Source organism: Phoenix dactylifera, unplaced genomic scaffold, assembly GCF_009389715.1.
Source record: "Phoenix dactylifera cultivar Barhee BC4 unplaced genomic scaffold, palm_55x_up_171113_PBpolish2nd_filt_p 000121F, whole genome shotgun sequence".
NCBI classification, from domain to species: Eukaryota; Viridiplantae; Streptophyta; class Magnoliopsida; order Arecales; family Arecaceae; genus Phoenix; species Phoenix dactylifera.
Window position 1 is genome coordinate 13,986 of NW_024067689.1, and position 12,663 is coordinate 26,648.

Consider the following 12,663-nt stretch of genomic DNA (forward strand, 5'->3'; position numbering starts at 1 on the left):
CGAGACTGGATTTTTGAGGGGGTGGGTGTGCATAATGAGGTTGCGGAGGTGGAGGAGTTGGGTTATATACTTGTTGAGGTTGGTCATTCCTCCACCTGAAATTTGGATGGTTCTTCCATCCAGGGTTGTAAGTACCCGAAAAAGGATTATTGAAAGATTTTTGATAGATATTCATAACATTGGCCTGATCGTGCAAGACTTCCTTGAATGCGGGTATTGTGGGGCAATCAGTGATGAGATGGCCAGGCATCTCGCAAATCCTACAACACTCGCTGTTATGTTCTACGGTCTTGACGGGTTCAATCCTTCTAAGTTCAATTTCCTCTACCTTCCTAGTAAGGGCTGCCATTTTAGCTTGAATATCATCCTGAGTATTAAGGTTGTAAAGGCCCTCGTGTGGAATGCTAGTAGGCTTAGGCAAAGGTTTATTCACTCTATCCCCTGTATCCCATAATTGTGCAGTCTCTGCGAGAGAGTCTAAATAGTCCCATGCCTCATCGGGTTGCTTTTCCAGAAATAGACCATTGCACATAGTCTCTATAAATTGTTTCAACTGTGGAGACAACCCTTCGTAAAAGAAACTAATGGTTCTCCATGTTTCAAACCCATGATGAGGACAAGAGAGAAGCAAATCTTTAAATCTCTCCCAGCATTCATAAAATGTTTCATGGTCTTTTTGCTGGAAATTACTAATGTGCCTTTTCAAAAAGTTAGTCCTTTGTGCGGGAAAGAATTTTTTCAAGAATTCTCTTTGCATATCATGCCATGTTCCTAACGATCTTGGTCTCAAGGAGTTCAGCCATGTTTTGGCTTTATCCTTCAAGGAAAAAGGAAACAAGGTTAATTTAAGGACATCTTCTGATACATTTGGCACTCTAAATGTGATACTAATTTCCTCAAAATCCTTAAGATGAAGATAAGGGTTCTCGGATTCCATTCCATGATACTTTGGCAGCAATTGAATTACTCCTGGTTTGATTTCAAAGTGTCCTACATTTTCAGGAATAATCATGCATGAAGGTTGACTAGTCCTAGTGGGATGTAAGTATTGTCGAAGTGTCATAACTGGGGGTCTACCTTCATTACCATGGTGACTTCCTACATCATCATCAGCCATCTCACCAGATCTGAGATTTTGCGAAAAAGTTTCAATAATGTGATCTAAGGAATTGTCAAAATGTTGTCGACTCAGACGTCCAGTGTTGTCTCTATTCCAACCTAGCATACAAAATTTCAGAGTTTATTTATTTGTTTATTTTTTTTTTTTATTGATTACCCTTGATCTTTTCTTAAAGTTCTTACCAATTTTCAATTAGCAACAAGGGTTAATGAGATATGATGATAATAAAATTCTGATTCTAAAAAAAAATTAAACACAGAAAATTCAAAGCAGACAGCAGCAAGGTTGTATATTAATTTAATGGTCGTAAAAGTATCAGAATATCAATCAGACCGTTCAGATGAAAGAAACATGTGTCCTACAGCAGTCGACGAAATTTGAGTATAATCAGACGGTGGATTACTCAGATATCAGAGTTTGATGCAGACTGTGCAGGGAATAAAAAAACAGCAATAAAGATTTTTTTTCTTTTTTCTTTTTCGAAACAAAAAGACTAACTACTAAAGTACTAATTAAATCTAAAAATTATACTAATAAATCAGCCGTTCCCCGGCAACGGCGCCAAAAACTTGATGCAAAAATAAAATTGTTCTCCCAAGTGCAGGAGAATCGCACAAGTAGTAAAATCTCGGGAGTCCGAGGTCGAATCCTCAGGGAACGATCTATAGATTATTAGCGTAATTTTTAGATATAATTAGTACTTTAGTTGAATAAATATGTGGATTAAGATGATGTTTTGATTTTCAGAAATTAAAAATAAAGATGATATGCAACTAAACAAAGTTCAATGAAATAAAGATGGTAGGAATCTGGAATCCCCCTTGATGATATTGCATCCAAGAAATAAACTCTAAGATTCTTGATTAAAAATTAATTGTAGGATAGATCTAATCGTGGTATATGTTTCATGAACATATGAACTCAATTTCTAAGCATTCATCGTGCTTTCTACATCTACGACGAATCAAATACTAAAGCAATCCATATATCAATAATCATAATCCATTAAAAAGCTATCTACGAAATAACTATGCATGCATCAAGAACATATCAATAAATATAAGTCATTCAAAGCAAAAGTTTAGAGTTTACTTCAAAGAGCAATACATCAAAGGTTCATCCATCTCCCTCCCTAAGAAATCAGCCACTCATTGAAAACATTAATCCCCCTTTCATTTTTTTCTTTTTCTTTTTCTTTTTCGGAAAGAGGGGAGGCCCTGTTTCCCTTTCTTTTTTTTTTTGACAGAGGGCTCCTCTGTTTTCCTGCCGAATGGGAAAGAATGAGGCACTGTTTCCGAATGAACTCTCCCCCGTTTCTCCCCGAATGGCCAAGATAACCAGCCCTGCTCCTCCACCTTTCTCGCACGCGGTGGAGATGGCCGGACGAGATGCATCCTCGGGCGAAAATGCTGGACGCGGACGGCTGGATGAGGCTGTGAATGCGGGATGCTGAGAGGCGCCATGAGATTCGGATGATACGCACGGAATGATCGCAGGGCGTTGGACGCTAGGATGCGGGAAGCTCGCGGGATGATGAGCTGGGACGCTGGCGCTTAGATCACGGAAGCTGGGACGCGGAAGGTTCGCACGCGGACGCGATGGGAGATTCGCGGATGAGGCCGAATCTAGGAGAAACTGGATGCTTGGATTGATCTCGGATGCTGGATGAGGGATTCGATCGCACGAACACGAAGCTGGGAGGCGCTGTGAACCGAAGCTGGAGCTGGAACGCGTGGGAGGATGCTTCACGGACGCTGGAAGGCTTCACGAACGGCCGGGACTCAGATGGATGCGAGGAATGTGAGAAATACGCGGAAGATTCACGGGTCCTGGGATCACGGTAGAGCTGGTGGCAGGGCATTTGAAGAGCCAATTCGGAAGCATGGGATGCGTGGCTTTGGACTCGGATGGGAGCTGGAGCTGGGACGCGTGGGAGGATGCTTCACGGACAGCTGGGAATTGCACGGACACGGGGTGCTTGGGAGCTCTGTTCGTGGGAGATTAGATCATAGATCCTAGGATGCGGACGGATGAGGGAGCTGATAGCATGGCTTTGGATGCTGTGGATCACTCACGGTGGGCTCCATCGGGCTGAGATGCACGGGCTTCTGGGAATTGGTTGCAGTGAACTGGCTGGCTGAACTTAGGTTCCTTCTAGTGTGCAACTAGGGTTGAACCATTCAGTTAACTGCATCTTTTTGGACCCAATGCGTATTTTAACTTTGATTTACGATCACCTGCACCCCACAAAAATATAATATTAATACAGCATTTCTATCATCATTTGTTAGCAATAATACTAATTTGAGTGATGTGTAGATCGCACTTTTGTGCTCTCATCACCAGTCTTGGCCGACCGACGAGCGGAATTTCCTGAGGCCTAACCCTCGGATGCCTGGCTTAGTGCCGGAAGAATTTCCTGAGGCCTAACCCTCGGATGCCTGGCTTAGTGCCGGAAGAATTTCCTGAGGCCTAACCCTCGGATGCCTGGCTTAATGCCGGAAGAATTTCCTGAGGCCTAACCCTCGGATGCCTGGCTTAGTGCCGGAAGAATTTCCTGAGGCCTAACCCTCGGATGCCTGGCTTAGCGCCGGAAGAATTTCCTGAGGCCTAACCCTCGGATGCCTGGCTTAGCGCCGGAAGAATTTCCTGAGGCCTAACCCTCGGATGCCTGGCTTAGGGCCGGAAGAACTTCGAGAGTTAGGAGTCGGCAAGACGCTGCCAAGAGTTAAAAAGAAAAAAAAAAGAGGAGGACGAAAGCGAGATGAAGAAACATTCGACTTGTATTAATTTTCATTATTTCAGGGCCAAGGCCCATACAATTTGGCAAAACGCCGACATACAAAAAAAAAGAGGACGACGAAAGGTACAAGAGGTCAGCTTGGAGGAACCCCCGGGTCGGGAGCGTCGGGCTCGTCCGCAGGGGGTAGGGAGGCGGTAGGAGAATCAGCAGGCGATGGCGCCGGAGAGGAGTCGAGAAGGGAAATCCCACTCAGGTCAACTTCGGGGTACTTAGCCGACACCCTTGCCAGGCCCTCCTCGAAGCCTAAGATGAAGGATTCGGACCCCGCGTCCGACGCGTCACGGACGAACTCGTCAGACTGACGATAGGCCCGTACCGCCTCCGACATATCACGGGTGAACTCGGCGGACTGACGATAAGCCTGTACCGCCTGGCGCCCGATCTCCGCACTCTTCTCGGCCAGCGCCGCCTCTGCTCGCTCCGTAATCTGAGCCTTAGCCTCCAAGACCTTCGCCACAATCCGGTCTTCAGCCTCGGAGGAGACCCTCAGCAGATTAGCCTGAGCCTCCTTATGCTTCGCCTCGGCAGCAGTGCGAGCGGCCTCAGCTTCCTCCAGGCGCGAACGGAGCTCTTGGTCGTTCGCGCGGGACCTCTCCAAGGCTGACTCCAATTCGCCCAGTTTTGCTTCAAGAGACCGGGTTCGGTTGCGGGCGCTGTCGGCAGACCACTGAGCCTTCTCCCACCTCTCTCGATAGTCCGCGATCTTCCGGGACTGCTTTTCAGCTCGTTCCTCCGCCTTCTTAACCCTGCTTTCGAGGCCCGAGGCGACTTTGAGTTGCTCCCGAGCTTCCAACAGTTGCTTCTCGAGGGCGGCGAAGCCGAGTGCCCGCTCTTCGGCCTCCCGGAGCCTCGCCTCGAGGTCCCCGGTCGTCCTGCCCGCCACAGCCTGGCCTCCCTCTTCCACTGCTTTCAGTCGGTCCTCGGCCTTCGCCAGAAGCCCCGCCTGTTCCTTGTAGCACTCCTCTAGACGGATCAAGTACTGGGCGAGCTAAGAGATAGGAAAAGTGAGGGCGTCAGGCGGAGAACAACAGAGCTAATAAATGGTGAAAAGCGGCCAGAAGAACACTCACCGACATGAGACAGACGCAGCTGGCAGCCCCGACGTCAGAGACCCCCAACTCCCGGACCCGCCGACGGTCCTTCTCCAGCAGCACTGTTTCGATGAGGTTTCGGGCGCCATCGGTAGTGAAGGCCGACCCCGATTTCTCCCCGGAGCCGGATGGTGGTTCTGCAGCCTTACCCTTATCCATCGCCTGGGGAAGAGTCCTGCTGATTGTGCTCGGGGCGGGGGTCACTCCAGGAATTGATAGGGCCCCGCTCGGCCGGGGCCTCGGCGCGTCCCTCCTCGAATCATCAGGAGCCGGCTGAGTCGAAGGCCGGGCCGGGGACCGATCACGTCCGACCCGTCCGTCTCGAGCGGGCTCGGATGATACCTCCGGAATAGCGGCAGTCTCACCACCGGAGGGCTGATATAGCGTCAGCTGCCGGTCCGTGCCCACGACGTCTCCCTGATCGGTGGGCCCGGACTCGTCGGTCGGCGTCGGAGGCACCTCCTTGCGGGACTTCTTCGCTGGCGGGGCCCCGCTCAGAGGAGCTCGTTTCCTCCTCCGGACCGCTTCCAGTAGGGACGACCTACCAACGGCCGGTCCCTTGTCCGACCGCATGACGTCGTCAATCTCTGCAACAAGAACGAGATGGTCGAGGGCTGAGAAACCGAAGGAAAGAACGAGACGGAAGAGGAGAAAAGAGTCAAACAAGAAATGGTGGCGGGCTCACGGTCGGTGGGGACCGAGCTCAGACCGACATTCACCAAGGTATCCTCGGAAATAAGGTGGGCCACCGGGGGGAGCTGGCCCTCGGCAACCAACCCCTTCAAGCCGGCCAAGCCATCGGATTCCTCCCTCGACAGTCTCGATAGGCCGATCGGGGACTTCATCGGCGTCTCCCAGGTCGCCCTGATTTCCCAAGAGGGATCTACATCGATGAAGAAGAAACGCTCCTTCCAGCCGTGAATGGAGGAAGGAGCCTCTTTGACGAGGCCGCACCCTCGCCGCGCCGCAAAGCACCACCACCCTTTGTCCTGGGGGTGACCACTCAGGCTGTAGAACTCCCAAAAAACATTCAGAGTGGCGGGAATCTCGTGCATGCGGCAGAGAACCTGGAAGACCGTCAGGGCACGCCACGAGTTCGGCACCAGCTGCGTCGGCGCAACTCTTAAACCCCGGAGTACCTGCACGACTAAGTCCGAAGGGGGAAAGCGGAACCCGGCCTGGAGAATGCCCTCATTGATGGCGATCTTCCCTGGAGGAGGATGGGACATCCTCTCCTCAGGCCCCGGGAGCGTAACGTTGCAGGCCTCGGGAAGGTGGTACCGAGCCACGAGTTTGTCTAGTCTTCGGCGACCAGCTCCGACTTAATGTGGTCTGCTCTCACTTCGCCCATTCCTAATGGCCAATAAACCTACGGTCAGGACGGGGACAAGAAGGGGGGAAAGGCCGGGACGACTGGGGTACACTAGTACCAAAGGAGAAAGTATGGAGAGCCCTAAGTAGAAGAATGGGGTAACTCACCGGAGGAGAAGGAAGAACGACTCCGAGAGCGTCAAAGGAGAAGCAAGCGAACAGTCCGACGGCAACAACGGCAGCGCAAAGGGGAAACTCGAAAATGTCTGTAAAGAGGAAGACGGACGGGGGAGGGCCCCCGGTTAAATAGGCGGAAAGGCGGGTGATGCCTCGATGACGCCAGAGGACGTCTGGCCGCCGAAGGGTCGCTCGCGCCCCAAAGGCGAATCGACACCATTAAGGAAGGATGTCCGCCGAAATCCTCAGACTGCCAGGTCAGCAACAACCGCCATACGCCATAAAGAAGGCGGGAAGCTCGAAGCGCGCGCGCCTCTCCGAGGGATGGCGGCAATCTCGAAGCATCACTCCCTTCACCCGTTCTCCTTCTGGTTCCAGGCTCGGAAGTGGGGGGCTACTGTTACGGGGGAACTAAGCCGCCATGCTCCACGTGACCGGCACGCGCGCCCATGAAGACTACGGCTGTCCTTTGATCCAGCAATCCGACCCCGAGTCGGACATCTTCGGCTCCACAGCCCGACCTCGAGTCGGCTGCCCTTTGATCCAGCAATCCGACCCCGAGTCGGACATCTTCGGCTCCACAGCCCGACCTCGAGTCGGCTGCCCTTCGATCCAGCAGTCCGGCCCCGAGTCGGACATCTTCGGCTTCGCAGCCCGACCCCGAGTCGGCTGCCCCTTAATCTAGCAATCCGACCCCAAGTCGGATATCCTCAGCACCGCAGCCCGACCCCGAGTCGGCTGCCCCCTGATCCAGCACTCCGACCCCGAGTCGGAGATCTCTTGATAACGACAGGCTGCTTCCCAGAGGCACGCCGAGGCCTCCTGCTCCACTACTCCCTGCAACGGCTGTATCCGATGCTGTTCCACGATCTCCTGTATCAGCCGTACAAAGCGGAACTCCACTACGCCCTGTCATGGCCGTACCCAGCGCTGCTCCACGACGCCCTGTAACGGCCATGTCAGTGGCCACTCCATCGCGCCCCACGATGACAAACCCCCCTGAGAGACCCCCCAGCCAGGTATATATGCGGCTGGGGGGAGAAGGGGGGGTAAGCAATATCTTCCAGAGCACTCTCTTGCTTGCTATTATCATTTCTCCTCCTCCTCCAATCTCCTCTGACTTGATCGTCGGAGGGCCCCCGCTACCCCAGTGGTGGTGCGAGGCTTGCTTGCAGGTTTTCCGGTGGAAGGTCGAGCACAATCAACATCGACCAAGGCAGCTCAGACGGAATCCCGTTCACACCGCTGTGCCAATCGTTCTCGGTTTGGACCACCAGCAACAATACCCATTCCCCTTAAGCCTAATTCATGATAAATCACTGTTAACTCATGGGCTTGATCAACTACAGGCTTGGTGTCAACCATCTTATAAGACAGGAATTGACTAGCAGCATACTTGTCCATTCCGGCATCTTGGATACCATATTTCTTATTAAGATCATCCCAAATCTCCTTGGAGGTTTTAAAAGTGCAGTAGACATCAAAAAGGGGATGAGTAAGATAGGACAGAATCCTTCCCCTACACAGGTAGTCTTTCTTCTTAAATTCCTCCAAATTACAAGTTCTAGCTGGTTCATTCTCTTCCTCATTTGGAGGAGAGTCAAAGATTATGGAAAATAACCCAAGTGTGGTTAAGAAGATTTCCATCTTCTGTCTCCAACGCTTAAAGTTATTTCCATTAAATTTTTCAGGAGGAACCGGGTCACTTGCATTGGCCATTGGGGTAACTCTAAGTACTAGCCTATTATATGTAGGAGGAAATCTACTTCAAGAATGTTGGGAATATACTGTCCCAGAAAATTTTAAATCTATAATACTCTACTTCAACAAATAATAGGCAGAAATAGGCTTACAGAAAATAAATAGAGAAAGTGGAAAAATGGAACCCGAGATGCTGAGGCGTGGTATGTTGGTCACTTTCCTTGAAGTAGATTTCGCCACCTTACAGTGCACTAGGCTTGGATGGCGTTCTACTCCTGAGATACAACAGCCTCTCGCACTGTTCCTTCTGCCTCAATGATTTGCACGGATCAAAGAAGCTTTCGAACCCAGAATCAGTATGCAGCAAGCCCGTTGATTGAAAGAAAAACAGCAAATAGGGAGAATAGAAGTTCTCTGTTTTCAATTTTTTTTTTTTATGTACTGTCTAATCCGAAAAGGTCTATTTATAGACTTCTTCGGGACAGACGCGACCCAAAAACGATCCAACGGTCGAAACCGGTAAGAAAGTTTGAAAAAACACTGGGAGTATGGCAAGCGGATGCGAGGTTGGTTGCGAAGAGGTGCTAACGAGGAAGCGACGTGGCTCCTCGTGCTATGGGTGCGAGGCACGGCCCACGCACCTCTTGGCTCATCGTACCCGTTGTCCGACCTCGGCTCCTTTGGGCTCATCACACCTGTGGTCCGACCTCGGCCTCGGCTCTTCGCGCTTCAGTTGAGGTGGGTCGGATGAGCACAGGCACACAGAACCTCGGACGAGCAGGGGCAGGGGAATGGGAATCGAACCTGTTATCTCATCCCCACCCAAACAACACACCAACCACCAAGCCAAACTCCCTTATTAACATATATGTATAATATATATATTTTAAGTATGAAAACTTTTAATCATTATTTAATAAAAATCTAACAGCTTGTTGTTGTTGTAATAGAGTGTGGTCCGCTGGAGTGATTAGCTATCCGGCACTCAAATTTCTGTTAAGAAAGAGGTGAAGAAGTGAGAGAATTTGAAGGATTGGAGGAATCTTAGAATCTGGTTAAATTATCTAAGAAAAGATACAATGTTTTTATAGCATGCAAAAAATACTTGTTTTTTTTTTTTTTGTAGGATGAACCCTGATAACACTCTGACTAGAAGGATTTTAGCTGTTCGATAATGTCATCAGCAGAATTATTTTTTTATTTTTTTATTATAAAAAACACTCTTTTCTTACGAGACACCAAAGTGACATGACTGATACCGCCAACCTCTGCTGAAAGTTTTCTTGATTTTTTTTTTAAAACCTTCAATGGAACCGAGCGAAAACAATAGAGCCAGGATAACCCCAACGAATAAACAAGCTACGAAGTGAGACCATGAGATGGTGAATTGGCACCGGTAGAACAGATGAAATCCTGTTTTTTATTTCAAAATGCATAAAATAAAGGTTAGAAAAAAAAAAGGCGAGTTTCACAATAATTGTTCTTGCTTACACCAAATGTCCTTGATTAGCTAACATGCATCAAAATTATGCATGCAATATGTGGCAAATGTAATATCATTCCAAAATTGTGCATGTAGCTACGATATCATACAAAAATTGTGCGTGCAATATATAGTAACTATGATATCCAATATCATAGATACTATAATAGGCGAGATTGTGCATAATTCTAAATTGTAATACATAATATTATTATTTGCGCCATAACTACAAAAATATCAAATTTGATTATCGATAGCAAACAATTAATACAATAATACCTTCAGCTAGGTGTGGCCAAAACTTGCTTCCCTTGATAACCCAGCCCCGCTCAATAATTTGATCCAATTCGCATGGAGTTTCTTCTGTATGTTTCGATTTGAGCTAGAGGAATGTCTAAATTTTCCATCATGTTTTAGATAATTTATGACACAAAAAATTCTTGACTCAGATGAACCAAAACCACTCAGAATCAAATTGGCTTGACCAACTAGGTTGCCTAAGATCAGCTCGTATTCAATTTATTATTGGTTGTGTAATTTTTTTTTTTTTTTGCAAGCACCAGGAGTTGATATGGATCAAGGTGAGTAAGTTGAGTTGGATGGGCAGGTCAATCAAAGATGGGACGGATTCCACAAATGAGTTCCATGGACTCCCCTGAGGAGCCATGGAATTCATTTAGCTGATGACACTGCTTCGTGTACTGTCATTTTGTATTTTGGACTTCTCACCTCACCTCACCTCCCTAAGTCAAAATCACTTTGTTCTTTCAAGAGAATGTAACGGTCGAGTCCTGAGCTAATGATATACGGGGAGTGTCCCCATATTCTACACAAAAATAAATAAATAAATAAATAAAATGCACTGGATTGGATCATGCAAAAATTTGTCAGGTCTTGGGAGTGGACCAAAGTCATAGACAGCAAAGGCCAAAAAAACAGGTCTTGCCAAATTCAGTTCGAGAGTGCATACTGCACTAACTTTCTTTTTTCCTCCTCCCCTCCAGTCTATCATCTAGAGTTACGAATGTCACTCCCGAGAGATCAACCACTATTATTTTTGGTAGACATTAATGCCTAACAGCCTAATCTAACCCATTGCAGTCATGACTTATCTAAAAAGAGATTCGGCTATAATGATCGAGTGAATTTAAGACCTGTATAATTATGATGACCGGCACCTAGCCGACTGGATCACCTCCTACGATGTGCATTATTTGAAAGAGATCCTCTAAAAAAATCACGAGTCTGTTTCTTTTTCTTTTTGTCATTTTTTTTTTAAAAAATTTATTGGTTGCACTCGTATTCGGCTAGTATAGGCCGCCGATATAAATTTTTTTTTATTTTCCCTCTAGGTTTTTTTTTCTTAGAAAAAAGAGAAGAAGGGGGTGAGGAGAACCTCACCCGCGTAGCAACTTCCACCGGGCCCCCTTTCCGCTGGAGAGTGTTTGATGTGGATAGAACATTTTTTACTCATATTCTTTCAATCTGTGATAGAGCCCCACTAGCGTGGCAACTCTATTTTCGTGTGAGTACATTATACCAGCACCATCTAAATAACGGCAGACTAGATAGCGACTTCATCGGACAAACCAGACTGGAGGTATCTTATTTCCGTATTTAATCGATGCCCATGCGTTTCGAATTTGGGCACTTCAGTAAAATTAAAGCTCCATTTCTGCTACCACTTTGGTGATTCTCCTTTGGTTCTAAACCGATGCAAACCACATCTAACAAAAAAAAAAAAAAAAAAGTGATATAACCGACAAAAATTATCTGGTGGTGCTGGTGGGCACGTATGTGGATTAAATTTCCGAACCAACGTAGGTGCACGTCACCCTTACCTGCCCCTCACGTGTACGTCCCAGACCACATACCCAACCGTCCAAGCGACCGGGGCTGCTGGGGTAGTTCTATATACACCCCCCCTATTGCTCAGGACACCCCCCAAAAACCAAAAAAAAAAATACCCAAACTAACCTTTAGTGTAATTACCATATTGCCCTTGAAATTTTCTCATACACCCCCTTCCTCCTCCTCCGTTTCGTTTTGAAAAGAAAAAAAAAAAACACCCCTCAAACCCCCCTTAAACCCCTCCTCCCTCGTTCCCCCTTCTCCCTCTCGTCGCCGGCATTCTCCCGATCTCCGACCACCTCGCCGGCTTCTCCCGAATTTTTTTTTTTCACGGTTCGTGCTCCGTTCGGCACTGGATCGCCGAACAAAAGGCTTCTGTTCGGCTGAACAGTGCCGGACAGAAGCCTTCTGTTCGGCAACCCTCAACCGAACAGATCTGTTCGGCTGCACAGTGCCGAACAGAAGGCTTCTGTCCGGCACTGTTCAGTCGAACAGAAGCCTTTTGTTCGGCGATCCAGTGCCGAACGGAGCACGAACCGTGAAAAAAAAAAATTTCGGGAGAAGCCGGCGAGGTGGTTCCGGAAGAAGCCGGCGAGGTGGTCGGAGATCGGGAGAATGCCGGCGACGAGAGGGAGAAGGGGGAACGGGGGGGTTTTGGGCGTTGGCGAGGTGTTTTGGAGGGGAAGAGCGGGGTGGGGGGGGGTTTGGGGGGTGTAGAGAGCAATTTAGGTGAGGGGGTGGGGAGGGTGGGGGGTAATTTAGGAATTTTTAATTTTTTAGGGGTGTCCTTAGCAAATGGGGGGTGTAGAGAGTATTTAATTTTTTTTTAATTTTTGGGGGGTGTCCTGAGCAATAGGGGGGGTGTATATAGAACCACCCGGGCTGCTGATGCCTTCGTCCATCCTTTTCCCTATCGAATATCACCAAAATACCATCAGATTTCTCCTATTATAACAATTTTCCCCCATCCCCATCAAAGATATAAAAAATAGAAAAAAAATGATGGACCCAGCGGCTGCCAAGTGGCAATTTTGTGCGGATGCTGCCTGAAGAGAATATTTGTTATGATAGAAAATTATTAAGGTATATTCCCTAGTACCATCTTATTTCATACAAATTGTAATAT

At 48.0% G+C, this 12,663-nt stretch overlaps 1 pseudogene; it reads left to right on the top strand.

Annotated features, from left to right (window-relative positions):
• Positions 1 to 602: 602 nt before the first annotated feature.
• On the top strand, positions 603 to 700 carry LOC120104850 (annotated as a pseudogene).
• Positions 701 to 12,663: the final 11,963 nt, after the last annotated feature.